General features: G+C 47.2%; 1 protein-coding gene across 23 annotated transcripts in view; it reads left to right on the top strand.

Annotated features, from left to right (window-relative positions):
* Window positions 1–19,173, top strand: part of USP54 (ubiquitin specific peptidase 54) — a 278,081-nt gene that overhangs the window by 137,592 nt on the left and 121,316 nt on the right. The window contains exon 2 of one of the 23 annotated variants that reach the window (XM_073352846.1): window positions 17,727–17,935. The exons of 21 other annotated variants lie outside the window; for them this stretch is intronic. The gene's annotated coding sequence lies outside the window, so the exon portion shown is untranslated. Of the gene's footprint in view, window positions 1–14,581; window positions 17,936–19,173 lie in introns of those variants that run through there. One more of the 23 variants, XM_073352845.1, reaches the window with a different exon arrangement.

Here is a 19,173-nt window from a genome sequence, read left to right as displayed (position 1 = left end):
AGGATCATCATACTAACGTCAGTGTCCTCACAGAAGCCAACATCTTCAGTGTTGAGGCCCTGATTATCCAGCACCAGCTGAGGTGGAGCGAGTACTACGCGCGCATGCCTTGATGTATGCTTATCAAAACAACTGCTCTATGCCCAACTCACTAAAGCAGAATGGAAACAGGGAGGCCAAAAGAAATGCTTTAAAGACACCCTCAAGATAAACATTGAGAGATGTGGCATCCACATCACACACTTGGAGAGAGAAGCCCAGGATAGGGATAACTGGTGAAAACTTGTCAGAGAGGGAACATCCACTTTTGAGGGAAATTGCCTTGCCCTGGTTGCAGAAAAATGCCAGAAAAGAATGGAAAGATAACTGTCATGCAGCAATTTTGACCCAACCCTGTCTTCCAACACCACCTGCAATGTCTGCCAATGAGGCTGTGGCTCAAGGATCGGACTCCTCAGTCACCAAAGGACCCATGAAAAACAAAATCTGTGAAAGAGATCATCCTCGACCTCGAGGGATCGCCAATGACTATGTAAAACTTCCAAACTCTATTCAATGGCTTTGAGGAGCTCTTCTGACTTTTATTGCCATGTGGTATGTAAAACTGTGCAAGAGAAAAATGAGTATGTAGAAATCTGTTTGTGATAAGTAGTAGAATTGTCTCATTCTTGAACACAACCAGCATACTTACCCTACAACTGCAAAATAGTGCACATACTGTTTTATCTGTTGTGATGGCAGGAAACCATCATTATTAATCTGTGCAAAATGCTGCTACACATGCATAAGCACTTGAGATTTTTCAGGTTACATTTTGTTACTATTTTATGCTTGCTATTTTGAAATGGAATATTAAGAGCTAGAGTAAAACTGAATTATAAAATACAGGAATATAATACAAAAGGAAAAAGCGAAGTCACTAGGTTATACTGGAGAGGCAGAAAATGAAGAGCCTCTTGCTACATGCTCATGGAAAGGAGACAAAAAACAAAAGATAGTTTTCAGACTTTTTCCTGGCTTCATGTAACCTTTGCAAGAGACACTGATACTACGGTGAGAGTACACTGTAAATAAATACCCAGATTGGTGTGTATATAATTATAGTGTAAGTAACTTTTATATCCATTTGACTTCAAAACCTTTTGGCCAGATGTTGGTCACATTGAGGAAACAAAAGACCTTGCATTAGTAGGAGCGTTGCCAGCAGATTGAGGGAAGTGATTATTCCCCTCCTTGGGGCACTGGTGAGACCACATCTCGAGTATTGTGTCCAGTTTTGGGCCCCTCTCCCCCAACTACAGAAAGAGTGTGGACAAATTGGAGAGAGTCCAGTGGAGTGCAACGAAAATGATTAGGGGGCTGGGGCACATAACTTACGAGGAGAGGTTGAGGGAACTGGGCTTATTTAGTCTGCCGAAAAGGAGTGAGGGAGGATTTGATAACAGCCTTCAAATAGCTGAAGGAGGGTTCTAAAGAGGATGGAGCTTGGCTGTTCTCAGTGGTGGCAGATGACAGAACAGGGAGCAATGGTCTCAAGTTACAATCATGGGCGGCGAGTTTTATGGGCCCGTGGTGCCTGGGCACCACGAATATTCCTGGTTCCCAGACACAGTGGGCCCAGCTCCAGCTCTGGTCTCTCCTTCGGCCCCACCTTCCGCCCCCGGGTGCCCCCTGGGCTATTTAAAACAGCCCGGGGCCCCACTCACCACTGGCAACGCAATGGAGCTGAGCAGCTTCCTGCCTGCTCGTTCCACGTGGCTGCTGGCCCCTCCCTGTGGCCCCTGGGCAGGGTGGGTCTGTGTTCTGCCTCAAGCGCCCCTGTGACCAATCGGAAGCTGTGGGGGCAGTGCCTGGGGGTAGCAGCGCATGGAGACCCGGCCCACCCTGCCTAGGAGCCTCAGGTAAGCGCCATACTCCTCATCCCTTTCCCACACATCCCCTCCCACCCCCAAATTCCCTCCCAGAGCCTGCACTCCCATCCCTTTCCCACACACCCCCTCTGACACCCAAACTCCTTCCCAGAGCCTGCACCCCTACCTCCGTACACCCTCCTGCTCCCAAACTCCATCCCAGAGCCCGTACCCCCATACCTTTCTCACCCCCCTCCCAGCCCCAAACTCTCTCCCAGAGCCTGTACCCTCATCCCCTCCTGCACCCCCACTCCTTGCCCTATCCCAGAGCCTACACCCAAGCTTCATCCCAGAGCCTGCACCCCATCAACCCCCCTCCTGCAACCCCACCCCCTGCCCCAGCCCGGAACCTGCACCCAGTACCCAAACTCCATCCCAGAGTCTGCACCCCAGACCCCCTCCCCCACCCAAACTCCCTCTCAGAGCCTAACCTCTCATCCATCCTTCACCCCAGACCACCTCCCCCACCCAAACTCCCTCCCAGAGCCGTAGGCAAGTGGTGGGGGGTGTTCTGGGCAGCACATTTCTACAAACCTGCCACCCCTGGTTGCAATGGGGGAGGTCTAGGTTGGATATGAGGAAAAACTATTTCACTAGGCGGGTGGGGAAGCACTGGAATGGGTTGCCTAGGGAGGTGGTGGAATCAAAGCTGTAGCTGGGATGATTTAGTTGGTGTTGGTCCTGCCTTGAGCAGGGAGTTGGACTAGATGGTGTCCTGAGGTCCCTTCCAACCCTAATTTTCTATGATTTGTCCATCAAGTCAGGTGTCCCATCTTCAGCAGTGGTCTATTCCTGATGCTTGAGGGAAAAGATCCTAGCTTCATAATGCTCTCTCAGTACAAATAACTAAAGCTGCAATCGTTTTAATTCTTGCCACATATTACTTGGCTTTGTTCATGAATTGATATGGAATCCATTTTGAAATCACTGCACGCCCAAATGGGCAACCAACCTTTTGAAGTAATCCGATATGTATACGTTTACGAAAGTCAGGTAGAAGGTACTTGTACTACAGCTTGCAGGCCCTCAGTTGGAATCACAAACACCATGCCAACCATGCACCTGAATTGTGGTGTTATAGTTTAAAGTTTCTCACTAACCCAGCTGTCTTTGCCACAGTGTGCAGTAGTGTCGCCGTGACATTAAAACAGCTTGCTGATTTATAATTAATGCTGAAGTCTGCTGTGCTCTAGTTTGTTTTGGTGTTTCTAGTGCATGACTTTGCTTTGGTGTCTGTTTATCTCAGCTCTTGGGGGGGGGGGGGGGGAAATCCGTCCACTGTACTGAGCTTGACACAAAGAGTTTGTTCTCCTTCCAGGGATTGTACTGGGAGCTCCAGTGCCAGGATGTAGGACAGAGTGGTTTTTGTTCTCAAAGAAGAATGCTGCATTGATCAATAAATTCCAGTGAGGCTGCTCTATTAGTAATTTTATCATGTGCAACAAAAGCAGGAAGAATGTGAATTTTCTTTGTAGAAATAGTGTTTTCTAAAGTGAAAGCTGAGGACAATAGCAAGTTTGATTACCTTCAGAAACAGAAAGGATTGTTGTTCAGGGTGCTGATTAGGTGCATATTTGGAGAGTGAAGATTTATTGTAAAAAGTTCCTGAAGTGTCTGAGAAATTGGTAGTATATTGGTTGGGAAAGTCGTCTTTATAGTGCTTTTTCCAAATGAGGCTATGACCCTATGGCAAAACAGGAGCAAAAATCTGTAAAATAAAAGTTTGTGTGTTTAATGGGTAGGGAATGGTTGGGAGACAGCACAAAGAAGATAGTGAGAGAAATAGATGAACAAGGTACCCAGGACTAGTCTATGCTAGAAGCGCTACATTGGTGCAGCTGGTGAAGATACTCTATATGCTGGTGGGAGAGAGCTAGGGTGACCATATTTCCCAAAGAGAGAACAGGACACCCCTAGCATGCTGTTGCCCGTTACTGGAACCCTTCGCTCCTCCCCTGCCCTGGGTCAGGCTGTTGCCCATCGATGGACCCCCTTGCGGGGGGGGGGGCACATTCTTTTGACCGGTCAGTGGAACTCTGCATCCCCATTCCTCCCACAAGGCTGTTGCCCGGTTGCTGGAACTCTTTGAACCCCCCCCCCCAGCCCACCCCATGTGAAGCTGTTGTCTGGTCACTGGAAACCTGCAGAGGGGAAGCCCACATGCTGGAACGCTGTTTCCCCCGCCCTGCCTCTCCCCTGTGGGGGGCTGACATCTCTGCTCACCCACTCCGCACCCCACTTTTTTTGATAAAAGTGGGCATTTGTCCTGTTTGCTCTTGCCAACTGATCAAGTCAGCAAGAGCAAACAGGACAAATGCCTTCTTTTGGGAAAAAAAGTTGGGATGGCCAGGGCAGGGCTTAAAAAAGGGATTGTCATGGCCAAAACAGGACGTATGGTCACCCTAGAGAGAGCTCTCCCATCAGCATATTAGCTACCACCTCTCGCAGAGGTGGAGTTATGTTGGCGGGAGAAGCTCTTCCGCCAACATAGCACTGTCCACACCAGTGCTTACATTGCTCAGCAGTGTGGCTTATTCACACCCCTGCAAGACTTAAGTTATACTGACATAAGTGGTAGTATGTACAAGCCTCCAAACTAGTATCATTGCAGTGATGGGTTCAGGAAGCAATATGGGACGAGGAGAGTAGTGAGGGACAGAAATTATGTAGAACCTTGAAGACAAAGACAAGACATTTGAACTTTGATGTGGTAGAGAAGGGGAAACAAGTGGAGAGATTCAGAGAAGAGTCTGATATGGTCAGATTGGGTAAAAAAGATGATTTTAGCAGCTGGGTTTTGTATGGACTGAAGCAGGGTGATGTGTATGTGAAAGACCAGGGAGTAGGAGGTTATCATACCAGTATAAGCAGAGGGCATGATCTGAGATTAAGAAAAGAGAAATTTAGTTTGGATAAGTTAAAGTGATAAAACTGCAAGGAATCTCCCTTCCACCTAATGGTGTGTGACAGGAAAGTCTTGCTCCAGTGAAAAGGTAAGCAAAGAGCCTATCCTGGAAAATACAGGGGAGGGAAAGCAGAAAGACAACATTTAAGTCTCTTGACTCCAATTGGGTACTTCTGTTAGGTCTCCGATAGACTAAAAATATTGCTGGGTTTAAACAGAGTGCTTAGAACAGTAAATGCACAACAGCATTATAACACAGGTTGATCATTCCTATGTGGACCAAGCTGCAGAATTACATAACAAAGTTATAACACTTAGTTTTTTTCCGCACTGTGTCCCTATGGATACTCCACTGTAGGTGTGTGTGTGGCAACGTGCTACCGATCGGAGAATTTCAATAGTGGTCCGTCCCACCTGCACACATGCAGCTCCCCACTTGCCATGGGGCTAGCCAGTGTGCTTGGGCATTTCCTCCTCAATTCCTTCTCAGCTGCCCCTGGCTAGAGACAGAGCTAAGAGCTGTCCCATCATGGATTAACTCCCTATAGTTTTGCAAATTTTAGCTTCCCTTGAAGCCTTTTAGTACCTTGTTTGTTTTAAGTTGGCCATGGCAAAAAAAGAAAAAGGGGAAGTGGGGGGAGAAAGGGTTTGCCTCCCACCAACCCTGGTGGTGGGGGGACCCTCCTGGACAAGGGTATGTCTGACTCTCCAGGCTTCAAAAAGTGCCTTAGCTGCAAATAATCTATCCCAGTTTTTGGATTGCAGTGCATTTGCTGCCTGGGGGAAAAGCACAATCCACAAAAGTGTGGTTGGTGCCATCAGTTAAAATCCAGGTCCAGGAAGGATAAAGAGTTAAGGCTTAAACTACTGCTCATGGAGTCGGCTCTTTAACCCTCGGAGTTATTACTTCAATCTTCTTTGTCAAAGGCAGGTGATTCCAAGGAGATGAGCCACTTACTCAAGACCTTCAGGTAGGCTAGCCCACCACCCCTTCCATCCAAAGCCCTGCCTGCCAGAGCCTCAAGCGCCAGGCCGCCGCCCCCTGCTGGCTCGATCTCCTCCACTCCCCAGTTGGCTCGACCCCCTCCATGCCCCGACTGGCCCCAATGCTGCACTGGGCCGCCCCGGCCCCTGACAGACCTGAGTTCAGACCTGCCTTTGGGAGCTGAGCCCCCGGTGCCCTGCCAGCTTCAGGTAGAGAGGGAGGGCAGTACCTTGGAGCTCAATATGGGCGGGGCACAGCATAGGCCAGGGGAGGCTTAGCCTGCCCTGGCCTATGATATCCGCCACCCATGCTCAAGACCACCAAGAAAAGGTCTGTGAGTCCCCATAATGAGCCTCGATCAAGCTGGAAATGATATCCAGCTCCATCAGTATGGACGGCACTGAAACTGTCTAGAGCTTGTAGCGAGACCACATGCGGTACCAAGCTGACAGAGCAAGTTGGTCTGCCCATAGACCAGCCGGGCACGGGCAAAGAAGTACCTGTACCGTGGGGGCTTGAAAAGCCTGGAAGATCAGCCTCAGTGAAGGCTACACGACGGCGTGGTCACCAGCACTGACCCTGTTGTGCGTGGCACTGACGGACCAAGGTCCATGTCTCTGACTCCATCAGTACGAGCCTCTTGGCGCTGACATCCGCACTGGTGGATTTCCAGTGCACAACAGATCTCTCCGTGTCTGACGCCCTTGACTTGCCCTTACTCAGTACCAGGGCTCCGATGCCGAGTTCTCCCAGAGCATTGGACTCAGTAAGATCTCCATGCTGCACACCACCTCTTTCCTCTTCAGAGTCAGAAAGAGAGGAAGAGGACTTGGATTCCCACCACTCATCGTACCCACCATACAAGTCCCAATTTCATCATGGACACCAGGCCTACTGTGCCCCGCCCCCCCACAACCCTCAATCTCCATGGTTTGGGCAGACATGGTACCAGCCCCCTACCCTTCCGGGCTGTACTAGTACCGGGGCAAGCCCAGGGGCAACAAGACTCCCAGGCCCCTCCAGTGGTATACTAGCAGCTAGGAGCCACCCTCCTTCAGCTGCGGCATCAAAGGGTTCGGAACCTCCTGAGCACCTGGGGAAGGAAGTTGAAGCTGAGGCAGAAAGGGAAGACATCCCTCAAGCTCGTCTCTCGTCGTCCTCACCTGATGAGGCGGTGATGCCGCCTCTGCCATCCATGGTGGATGATTTAAAATCATTCCAGGACTTGGCTCAGAGTGTGGCAGAAGCCCTGCAAATAACAGCTGCTCCGAGTGACTGAACCTCACCACAAACTGGTGGACATTCTACATTCCTCCACCTTTGCCAGAGTGGCCCTCCAAGTTAATGAGGCACTCCTGGATCCTGCCAGAGTTATGTGGCAGACCCCTGTGCCCATCCTGCTGACATGCAATCGGGTGGACAAAAGGTATTATGTGTCGGCCAAGGACACGGAATTTGTATTTTCTCATTTGCTTCCAAATTCATCATTGTGGATGCGGTTAATTGTTAAATGCCAATACCAGTTTAAATCCACCCCGTATGACCAAGATGGGAAATGCTTGGACCTGTTTGGCAGAAGAGCGTATTCATCAGCCACTCTTCAGTTCCAGGTGGCTAATTATCAGGCCTTGTTGGCTAAATATGACGACCAGAGCTATGTGAAACTAGATTCCTTTATTAATCAGCTCCAGACTCCTCAAAAGACCAATTTATGGCCATAATTAACAAGGGTCAGATGGTGGTGAAAACGTCTCTCCCGTCCACATTATATGCAACAGACATGGCAGCACATTCAAATTCCACAGCTGTGGTTGAGAGAAGGGCTTTGTGGCTGCAGTTGTCCGGCTTCCCTAAAGAGGTCCTAATCATGGCGGAGACCTTCCCTTTGAGGGAAATGAAGCTGTTCACTGAAAAGACAGACACATCTCTTCGCACATTGAAGGATTCTCGGACAATTCTTCGTTCCCTAGGGATATGCACACCGGCCTACAAGAGAAAATACAGTCCTCAGCCGTCGTTTAAGTCCCAGTCATCGCAGTACATGCCTCAGTGGTCGTCACAGAGATCCTATTAGCCACAGAGAAAGAAATCAAGATTCCCCAAGTGGAAGCACTCGAAACCACAACCAACTTTGTCTCAGCCCTCAAGCTCAAAATGGCATTTTTGACAGGTTGGTTGAGGTGCTTGTACAACACTCTATTTCAGAGTTCCACCGGTTGATTCTGTGGTAGAGAGGGAACTGAGGAGGAAATGCCTATGCACACTGACTAGTCTAGTGACAGGTGGGGAGCGGTGCATGTGGGACGGACTGCTATTGAAATACTTCAATCAGCAGCATGGGGCCGCACACACACCTACAGTGGAGCACTCATTGGGACACACATCTTGAAGAACCATTGTTACTGCACAAGGTGAGTAACTTCTTCCTCCTGTCCACACGGACAATGCGCAACTGTGTAGTTTGACACTGTGGTGCTTAAATATGTTGTTAAATGGCATAGAATAGATGTGTGAGCCTTTGCTGCTTAATGTAAAAATTAGGGCTGTTGATTTAATCACAGTTAACTCAAGCTATTAACTAAAAAAAAATTAACTGTGATTAAAAAAATTGTGATTAATCACGCTGTTAAATAGGATGACCAGATAGCAAGCGTGAAAAATCAGGATAAGGGGTGGGGAGTAATAGGTGCCTATATAAGACAAAGCCCCGAATATCAGGACTGTCCCTATAAAATCAAAACATCTGGTCACCCTGCTGTTTAAACAATAGAATACCAATTGAAATTTATTAAATATTTTTGATGTTTTTCTACATTTTCAAATATATTGATTTCTATTACAACACAGAATACAAGGTGTACTGTGCTCACTTTATATTGTTTTTTATTACAAATATTTGCACTGTGAAAATGATAAAAGAAATATTTTTCAGTTCACCTCGTACAAGTACTGTAGTGCAATCTCTTTATCGTAAAAGTGTAAGAATTTTTTTCGTTACATAACTGCACTCAAATGTAAAACTTTAGAGCCTACAAGTTCACTCAGTCCTACTTCTTGTTCAGCCAATTGCTAAGACAAACAAGTTTGTTTACATTTACGGGAGATACTGCTGACAGTTGCTTATTTACAGTATCACCTGAAAGTGAGAACAAGCGTTCTCATGGCACTTTTATAGCCAGCATTGCAAGGTATTTATGTGCCAGATATGCTAAACATTCATATGTCCCTTCATGCTTTGGCCAGCATTTCAGAGGACATGTTTCCGTGCTGATGATGCTAGTTAAAAAAATAATGCGTTAATTAAATTTGTGACTGAACTCCTTGGGGGAGAATGGTATGTTTCCTGTTCTGTTTTGCCTGCATTCCGTCATGTATTTCATGTTATAGCAGTCTCAGATGATAACCCAGTACAGTACATGTTTGTTTTAAGAACACTTTAACAGCAGATTTGAGAAAACGCAAAGAAGGTACCAATGTGAGATTTCTAAGGGTAGATACAGCACTCAACCCAAGGATTAAGAACCTGAAGTGCCTTCCAAAATCTGAGAGGGATGAGGCGTGGAGCATGCTTTCAGATGTCTTAAAAGAGCAACACTCCGATGTGGAAACTACAGAACCCAAACCACCAAAAAAGAAAATCAACCTTCTGCTGCTGGTGAATGGACTGTAAGGTGGCACCTTCTAGTCCATACTACTTTAACTTGCTGGCAAGAATACTGTGGGAGTCCGTATCAAAAGCTTTGCTAAAGTCCAGGAATAACATGTCCACTGCTTTCCCCTCATCCACAGAGCCAGTTATCTCGTCATAGAAGGCAATTAGATTAGTCAGGCATGACTTGCCCTTGGTGAATCCATGCTGACTGTTCCTGATCACTTTCCTCTCCTCTAAGTGCTTTAAAAGCGATTCCTTGAGGACCCGCTCCATGATTTTTCCAGGGACTGAGGTGAGGCTGACTGACCTGTAGTTCTCCAGATCTTCCTCATTCTCTTTTTTAAAGATGGGCACTACATTAGCCTTTTTCCAGTCATTCAGGACCTCCCCCGATCGCCATGAGTTTTCAAAGATAAAGGCCAATGGCTCTGCAATCACATCCACCAACTTCTTTAGCACCCTCGGATACAGCACATCCGGCCCCATGGACTTGTGCTCGTCCAGCTTTTCTAAATACTCCTGAACTGCTTCTTTCTCCACAGAGGGCTGGTCACTTCCTCCCCATACTGTGCTGCCCAGTGCAGTAGTCTGGGAGCTGACCTTGTTCGTGAAGACAGGAGCCGAAAAAGCATTGAGTACATTAGCTTTTTCCACATTCTCTGTCACTAGGTTGCCTCCCTCGTTCAGTAAGGGGCCCACACTTTCCTTGACTTTCTTCTTGTTGCTAACATACCTGAAGAAACCCTTCTTGTTACTCTTAATATCCCGTGCTATCTGCAATTTCAAGTGTGATTTGGCCTTCCTGATTTCACTCATGCATGCCTGAGCAATATTTTTATACTCCCTGGACATTTGTCCAATCTTCCACTTCTTGTAAGCTTCTTTTTTGTGTTTTAAGATCAGCAAGGATTTCACTGTTAAACCAAGCTGGTCTCCTGCCATATTTACTGTTCTTTCTACACATCGGAATGGTTTGTTCCTGCAACCTCAGTAAGGATTCTTTAAACTACAGCCAGCTCTCCTGGACTCCTTTCTCCTTCATGTTGTTCTCTCAGGGGATCCTGCCCATCAGTTCCCTGAGGGAGTCAAAGTCTGACCTTTGGTCAGGTGCCCACTCCTTTTCCTTTACCTGGGGAACTTTGTTAACCCTTTACAGGTAAAGCGAGCAGAGAACAGCCACTAAGAGGAATTTTATAGCTAACTGGCTGGCTGGGTGTCCATAAACGGGAGGTACCCCAACACTTTATTTATCACACGCCCCCCAAATCACAGATGGTGCTGGCCAGCCTGGGTCGGGTCAGGTTGGGTCCACACTGGCTGGGATTTCTTCCTGGAGGTTTAGTAAACAGAGTTAAAAAGATACATGCACCTCTAATTTTCTAACAATTACATGAAGAACTAAACTGTACTTTTTACATTTTAAGGATTACAATGACTTAGAATGCAGGGACATTTTTACCTCGCTGATTCTGGGAAACCTTCCCGGGAGAGTGCATCAGCCACTTTCTGAGAGGCTCCTGAAATGTGTTGTATCTCAAAATCAAAGTCTTGAAGAGCTAAACTCCACCAAAGAAGTTTTTTGTCAGTCTCTTTGACTGTGTGAAGCCACTTCAGTGCAGCAGGGTCAGTCTGCAGGTAGAACCGCCGTCCACAAATGTATGGGCGTAGCTTCTCCAGAGCATACACAATGGCATAACATTCTTTTTCTGAGATTGAACAGTGGCTTTCCCACTCAGAAAGATTTTTGCTGAGAAACACGACAGGTTGGAATTATTGATCTGGTCCTTCCTGCATTAAAACTGCTCCCATATCACGCTCGGACGCTGGTTATGACAAATAGTTGGTCGAAGTCCGGGGCCCTCAGTACAGGTTCAGATGTAAGGGCCGCCTTAAGCTGGTTGAGAAATGTCAGACAGCCTTTAGTCCACTGAACGGCAGTTGGCTGTCTTTTCCTGGTCAGGACTGTCAGTAGGGTGGAAAATTGCCTGTAGTGTAGTACAAATCGTTGGTAATATCCAGCCAAGGCCAAGAAGGATTGGACCTGTTTCTTTGATTTAGGGACAGGCCAATTTTGGATAGCATTTACCTTAGCTTGTAGGGGGTTGATCGTACCTTGACCCACCTGCTGTCCAAAGTACGTTACCTTGTTTAGGCCTATTTGATGCTTTTTGGCCTTAACTGTTAATCCTGCCTCCCTTATGTGCTGGAAGACAACTTGGAGGTGCTCCAGGTGTTTTGCCCATGAATCAGAGAAGATAGCCATATCGTCAAGGTAGGTGACTGCAAATTACCCAGATGCAGTCAGAAAGTTATCTACCAGTCTCTGGAAAGTGGTGGATGCATTTCGCAGTCCGAAAGGGAGCACATTAAATTCATACAACCCTACATGGGTGATGAAGGCGGGCCTTTTCTTGGCTCGGTCATCTAGCGGCACTTGCCAGTACGCCTCATTTAAGTCTAAGACTGAGATGAAATGGGCACGACCCAGTTTCTCCAATAGCTCATCTCTGGGTGGCATTGGATAGTTTTTTGGATGAGTTACATTATTTAGCTTATGGTGGTCCACACAAAAGCAGATTTCCCCATCTGGTTTGGGAACCAGAACCGCTGGAGAGGCCCATGCACTCTGAGAGGCCCATCTGTAACATGTCTTTGATTTCCCTTTTTATTGCAGTTTTGGCTTGAGGAGCCATCCGGTAGGGTTGGGCTCTAATTGGGTGAGCATAACCTGTGTCAATAACCATTCTCTCCGTCCTGGGATGGCTGAAAACATTGGCGCGAAGCTGGTGCACAGCTCCTGGATTTGCTGTCACTGCTTAAGCCCAAGGGTGATGGAAAAGCTCACCTTTTCTACACCACCATTGCTTTTTCCTTCATAGTAGACTTTTTCAGGCCACTCAGCATTGTCTTTCTCCTGGGCTGTAAATGGGAGAATCTTGATTTCTCAGGAATAAAAGGGCTTTAGAGAATTAACATGCTATACTTTAGGTTTTAGGGTTTGGTTTAAGAACACTATGAGGTAATTAACAGCTCCCAGGCGCTCTCGGACTATAAATGGCCCCTCCCACGATGCTTCCATCTTATTGGCCTGGAGCGCTTTCAGGACCATGACTTGGTCACCTACTCTGAAGGAACGCTCTCGGTCATGTTTATTATACCAGGCCTTTTGCTCTTGTTGAGCATCCTGTAGGTTTTCTTGAGCAAGGGCTAGAGAGTCCTTGAGGGTGTTTTGCAGGTTGGTTAGGAAGTCCAAAATGTTAGTTCCTGGAGATGATGTAACCCATTCCCATTGCTGCATGACCAACTGTAATGGCCCCTTAACTTCATGGCCATAAATGAGTTCAATGGGTGAAAACCATAAACTTGGATGTGGTACAGCCCTGTAGGCAAAGAGCAACTGCTGCAACACTAGGTCCCAATCATTGGAGTGCTCATTCACGAATTTACATATCATGGCCCCCAAAGTCCCATTAAACTTCTCCAGTAGGCCATTTGTTTGATGGTGGTAAGGGGTGGCAATCAAGTGGTTCACCCCATGAGCTTTCCCAAGACGTTTCATGGTCCCTGCCAGAAAGTTAGTTCCCGAATCTGTAAGGATGTCAGAGGGCCAACCTACCCTGGCAAAAATGTCTGACCATGCCTGGCTCATGCTTTTAGTCCTGGTGTTGCTTAAAGCTATTGCTTCCGGACATCGGGTGGCAAAATACATGATGATCAGTATATACAGCTTTTCTCTGGGTGTCTTCTTCAGGAAAGGACCCAGAATATCCACAGCTACATGCTGAAATGGAACCTCAATGATGGGGTGTGGCTGGAGAGGGGCCTTGACCTGGTCTTGGGGCTTTCCCACCCTCTAGCACACCTCACAAGACCAGACATAGGTAGAAACATCCTTGCCAATCCCCTCACAGTGGAATGACTTCCCTAAAAGGTCTTTGGTCCTGTTCCCCCTCAGCATGGCCACTAGGGTGATCATGGGCTAAGCTCAAGAGCTGTCCCCTAGTTGGAGTTACCAAACTGTCTCTGAGGATGCCAATCATCCTTGTGCACACCAGAAAGGGTCTCCTCATATAAGAATTCTCCTATAACAAACCTGGACCTATTAGAAGAGCTGAGAAGTGGTGGGTCGCTCCATGCCGCCATCCAAGCTCCCTTGAGTGTCTCATCCGCTTCCTGCTCTGTCTGGAACTGCTTCCTTGATGCTGGAGACATTAGTTCCTCACTGGGTTGTGGACTTGGGCTTGGTCCCACTGGAAGCAACGTAGGTGATGGGGTTGTTTCCATTGTCTGTGAACCGCTCTCTGCTGGTGTACTAGGTGGTATTTCAGGCTCCAGTTGAGCCTCTTGCTCCGGTTTAGCTGCTGCTGTAGGTGCAGGCTCTGTGACACCCTTTGGTGCTGCCTCCCCTGACTCTGGCAGGGTTGGAAGCATGGGCTCTGGTGCTGACTGCTCCGCCAGCTCTGATCCTTGGGCTGGTTCTGGCTGGGTTCCAGGAACTGGATTTACAACTGCTGCCATAGACTCGTTTCACCACCTCTGGCTTGGCTCCTGTAGGAGGCTTAGGAATGGAGTTAAGTGTGGAGGCCTATTTAGCCTGGCTGCGGGTAACAATCCCCACCCTTTTTGTTAGCCTCACATGGTTGGCTAAGTCTTCTCTCAGCAGCATGGGAATTGGATAATCGTCATAGACTGCAAAAGTCCATATTCCTCACTAGCCCTTGTACTGGACAGGAAACCTGGCTGTAGGCAAGTTAAGAGGTGGCCTTAAAAGGTTGCACTTGCACTTGGGCCTCTGGGTCGATGAATTTGGAGTCCACCAGGGTTTGGTGGATAGCTGACACCTGTGCACCAGTGTCTCTCCACGCAGTAATCTTCCTCCCGCTCACACTCACAGTTTCCCTTTGCTCTGGTGGTATTTGTGAGGCATCTGGGCCTGAAGGTTCTTGGTGGGACTCCGAGGTGATGAACTGCAGTCAGCTGGTGCTCTTGGGGCAGATGGCCTTTACATGCCATAGCTCATTACATTTAATGCATCGCCCAGCTGACTGCGAGCTGGGGCAAGTTGGGTGGTTGGAAAGTGGGGTGGTGGGATGAGAGGGCATCTGGGATCTCCCTGGCTGTGTGGAGGGCTCCTCTTTGCAAAATGGGGCTTTGGGATGACCCCAGTGGTGGGGTGTCGTCTCGGGTTGCCCCTTCTGGTATCCTCTCAAACTGCTACTAGCTTTCTTCTTCTCCGCCACCTCCATCCATTTGGTTCCAATCTCCCCCACCTCGATTACAGTTTTGGGCTTCCCATCGAGGATGTACCTTTCTGTTTCCTCAGGAACACCCTCTAAGAACTGCTCCATTTGCATTGGGAGAGAGAGATCTTCCAGAGACTTAACACTTGCTCCTGATACCCAGGCATCCCAATTTTTTACGATGTGATAGGCGTGTCAGGAAAATGCCACGTCCACCTTAGGGCTCTGAACCACAGACAGGCATGCTCAGGTGTTAGCCCCATTCTAATTCTGGCCTTTTTAAAAAAAAAAGTTCGTAGTTGTTCGTGGGTTCTTTAGGCATTTCAGCTGCTACCTCTGCTAAGGGTCCACTGAGCTACGACCTCAGTTCCACCATATACTGGTCTGTAGAGATGTTGTATCCAAGGCAGGCCCTTTCAAAATTTTCTAAGAAGGTCTCTATATCATCGCATACCTCGTATGTGGGGAATTTCTTGGAATGGGGAGTGGCACCTGGAGAAGGACTGTTAGGGTTACCTGGTAGACCCAGCTTAGCCCTTTCCAGCTCTAAGCGCTTCAGCTCTAACTCTGCCTCCAAGCGCTTTGCCTCTGTTCTCTCCTCCGCTTCCACCTCCAAGCGCTCGTTCTCCACTTCCAAGCGCTTCATCTCTAGGTAGAAATTCCTTTATGCCTCAGTTAGAACTTGGCCTGAGTTAAAGGCCTCCCTCCCTCCCTCCTGGCACTGGGATCTCGGTTGGGGGAGGGCTATCCCTTCCGTCCTGGGGAGTCCCCGTTCATTTTCGTCATGAAGCTGGATGTCTGGGCTTAATCTGGGTCTGTATTCTCTGTGGTGTGCTGCTTTGGGAAGACTGGTTTTTCTAAGGTTTTGGTGCCTGACCTCAACCTCATGCACAGGGCTGCCCTACTCTAGCGTAGCTATTCTGTTGCCACACATATAGAAAAGAAAACAAAATAAACGGTTTGTTGGACTCCCTGGCTTTGCAGGCTGATCCCTTTGCAGGCCTGTTCCCCCACAGGCAGCAAAAACAAGAAAAGAGAAGAAAAGAAAAGAAAAGAAAAGAAAAGAGGGGGGAAAATACATTTGGAACTTAGGCTTTTTGCTAGATCTTAAAAGAAACAATTACAAAAATTAAGCATTAAGGTAGCTCTCTTGAGGTTCAGTTTAAAGGTTACAAGCAAAAGAAAAGCATCTGGGGTTAGCACAGAGGAGATCCGCAAGCCAAAATAATAAAAAATAAACCTGATTGCATCTAGCTAAACATTCCTAATTTACTTATACATTTGTGGGGTTTCAAATAAGTAATTCTAGGCATTATCTGATGAAGCCTTACACAGCATTCCTGCTTATAGCATTGCTGCTCCGTGTCTCCTTCTCCAGAGAATAACAGACACAGACAGACAAAGGGAAGTTTTTTCTCCATTTTTAAAAGTTCTAGCCTTCCCATTGGCTCTTTTGGTCAGGTGCCCACTCCTTTTCCTTTACCTGGGGAACTTTGTTAACCCTTTACAGTTAAAGCAAGCAGAGAACAGCCACTAAAAGGAATTTTATAGCTAAATGGCTGGCTGGGTGTCCATAAACGGGAGCTACCCCACCACTTTATTTATCACAGACCCCAACCTGGAGCTCCAGCGTTTACACTGCATAATGCAGGCCCAAGTCCAACCACCCATATCCCAGACTTCCAGCGCCCTCCCAAAATGTGGCTGCCCTTTGTTCATAATGTGGTGTGAGAAAACTTGACTGTCCCCCAAACTTGGCTTTCCAGAGGATGAAGAAAGTCAGCCTGTGGGGATGTGGAAGTCTTTTGGCAGACTCCGAGAGCATGACCCCCATAAGACTGCATCTCTACAGCAAAGTAATAGGGCTTGAACCCTGGGTCCTGGCTTGACTCAGACTTACACCCTCAGCTCCCATGAGGTCCTCAGTCTGAGCCCTGGGTTAGCACAATTTGTGTTTAGACAGAAGGGGGGTTAGGCTTGAGCCTTTGTTCAAACCCTGGGCTTACATTCCAATGTAGACATACCCTGAATGAGCCCCTAGGCACTACCACAATACCAAATAATAAATAATAGTATCAACAGGGCAAAGGCATTTTTACTACTGTAGTGCCCAACCCTGTCAACACTGGCATTTTCAACATGGCTGCTGCTAAGGGAACTGCACTGGTGCCACACCAACAGTGCAAAAACTTTAAGTACAGATGCACCCAGTTAGTATTTGTTTGGAAACTGCATCAAGAAATCAACCTTATTTACTCTCCCACTCCCTTTACATTGTCCTACCAGATCTTTGTTTGCTTTTGGAGAAATCCCAGTTACAGGTATGTTTAGTGGAACTATAATGTGTTACTCTCTTCTTCTGTACTAAATGTTCTTGGTGTTCTGCAAAGAGAATATGATTGCTCTTTGAGAGAGGTGGAAGCAGGATTGTAGGGTGTGATGGGATCCCAGGTTACAACCTGGAACTGTGGAAACTTTCCAGCATGGGCTGTCTCTCACAATGCTTTGCTAGTGACAAGCAGCAAACCCCTCCAGGTGCTGTTATCACTCACTCAGCAACATGCGGAGACACATCTAGCTAACTTGCATGAATGTTCTCTAAACCACTCATGAACCATACACAGGAAAACACGAGCAAATCCTTCCAGCCTTGCACCCCAGAAATGTACTGCCTTACACTGCTCAAGACCTTCTTTTGAACAATGGAAGCTCATTAATTAGTTTGCTCATCGTCAAAGGATAGTGGACACTCAGCAACCATTGCAATCTGAGCAGATTCCCTAAGCACTTCAGACAAACTCACTGGTAAGGATAAAACATTAAAATAAGTTTATTAACTACAGAAAGATTTTAAGTGATCATAAGTGGTAGGCAGAAAAGTCGGAGATAGTTACCTAAGAAATAAAAATAAAATCACAGTCTAAATCCTAAACTTTCAGACTAAGCAAGAATTGAATTAAACAGCCTTTCTCATCCCACCTGATGTTTCAGGCAGGTTACAGTTCTTAATACACAGGCTGAATTTCCTTCTCAGCCTGGGACCAGTTTCTTCAGTTGAAAGTCTTTGGCCACTTCTACATGACCCGCCGGATCGGCGGGTAGTGATTGATCTATCGGGGATCGATTTATCGCGTCTTGTGTAGACGCGATAAGTCGATAGCTCTGCCATCAACTCCGGAACTCCACCACGGCGAGAGGCGGAAGCGGAGTCAACGGGGAAGCGGCGGCCATCAAGGACGTGAAGTAAGTGATTCTAAGTCGATCTAAGATATGTTGATTTCAGCTACGCTATTCTCGTTGCGTATCTTAGATCGATTTCCCCCGCCCCCCAGTGTAGACCAGGCCTTTGTCTTCCCAGCAATCTTGTTGCCTTCAGTGTAGGTGGGAGAGGAGAGAGACGGTCCCGTGATACTGCTGTCCCTGATTTTACACAGTCAGTTCATGTCCCAGGAAAAACACTGGCCCAGACGTGTCCTGGTAGGCCTTGCCGAGTCACAAAGTTGAGCAGTCCTCCTTGTGTGGTACTTGCACAACTGTCTCTTGCAGAATTGCAACTCTCATGTTTAAAATTCCCTTGCTGGTCAATGGCACGTGATGGTTGCTTAACACCCATTTGGGTGTGTGTCACCACCTTAGTCATTGAAGTGCTAGCAGTGGGCGTCTCCCAAACTCGCAACATATTTCAATAACAACCATATAGCAAAATCTCATAACTTCCTACACATTAACGTATACATATTTTGACAGAACAATGAGTTTCAGCAGATTGTGATGTTTCATAAGGTACCGTACATAGCGTGCTTTTTTATGAAATATCACAACCATATACAAATGGTGAATATGGTGGTTACAGGGTGCTACTTTGAGGTACAGTGTGTCATAGGGAATGAAGGGAATGAGGTGTAATTCGATCTCCTCTGCTCTTTGCAGGAGTAGCACACAGGAACCAGTTACTATTAACATAAGAGGCTTTGTGTTGCAATTTCTTAGTTCCCTGAAAGCACCCAAGATTGCAGGGCTTAGCAAACTTTATCCCAATTCACCAGCTCATGGAAATGACAATAATATAGAGACCAATAACAGTAATTAAACTTGGAAAATAAATAAGATATAGACAGTCCATGTCCAATGCATGCGGCATCTCAGTGCTGGGGAAAAGCTGTCTGTAATTAATGGCAAGAAGTGGCACAGGAGACAAAATGATTATAGATCTTCTTTAAAGGTATGCACACAGGAATTAGACCTGTGATGCTAGCTGGGCAAACAAAGCAATCTGGCAACTTCAGGCCCCTCCATTCTCCACTTATTTGGCTAGTTTAATAATGCTATTTTTAATTGGGAATGATTGATTTTACTCAAGCCCGCTGACAGCAATACCAGATCCTAGGGCAGAACAATCAATGGGTGCCCATGTGGACATGGTTTGCCTGACATTTGGGTGGTGCTGCACCTGCGCTGGCTCATGCCCAGCGAGCTGCCAG

This window comes from Lepidochelys kempii, chromosome 7 (genome assembly GCF_965140265.1).
Source record: "Lepidochelys kempii isolate rLepKem1 chromosome 7, rLepKem1.hap2, whole genome shotgun sequence".
NCBI lineage: Eukaryota > Metazoa > Chordata > Testudines > Cheloniidae > Lepidochelys > Lepidochelys kempii.
Note: the sequence above shows the minus strand (reverse complement) of the source record. Positions and strands in the feature narration are given on the sequence as shown.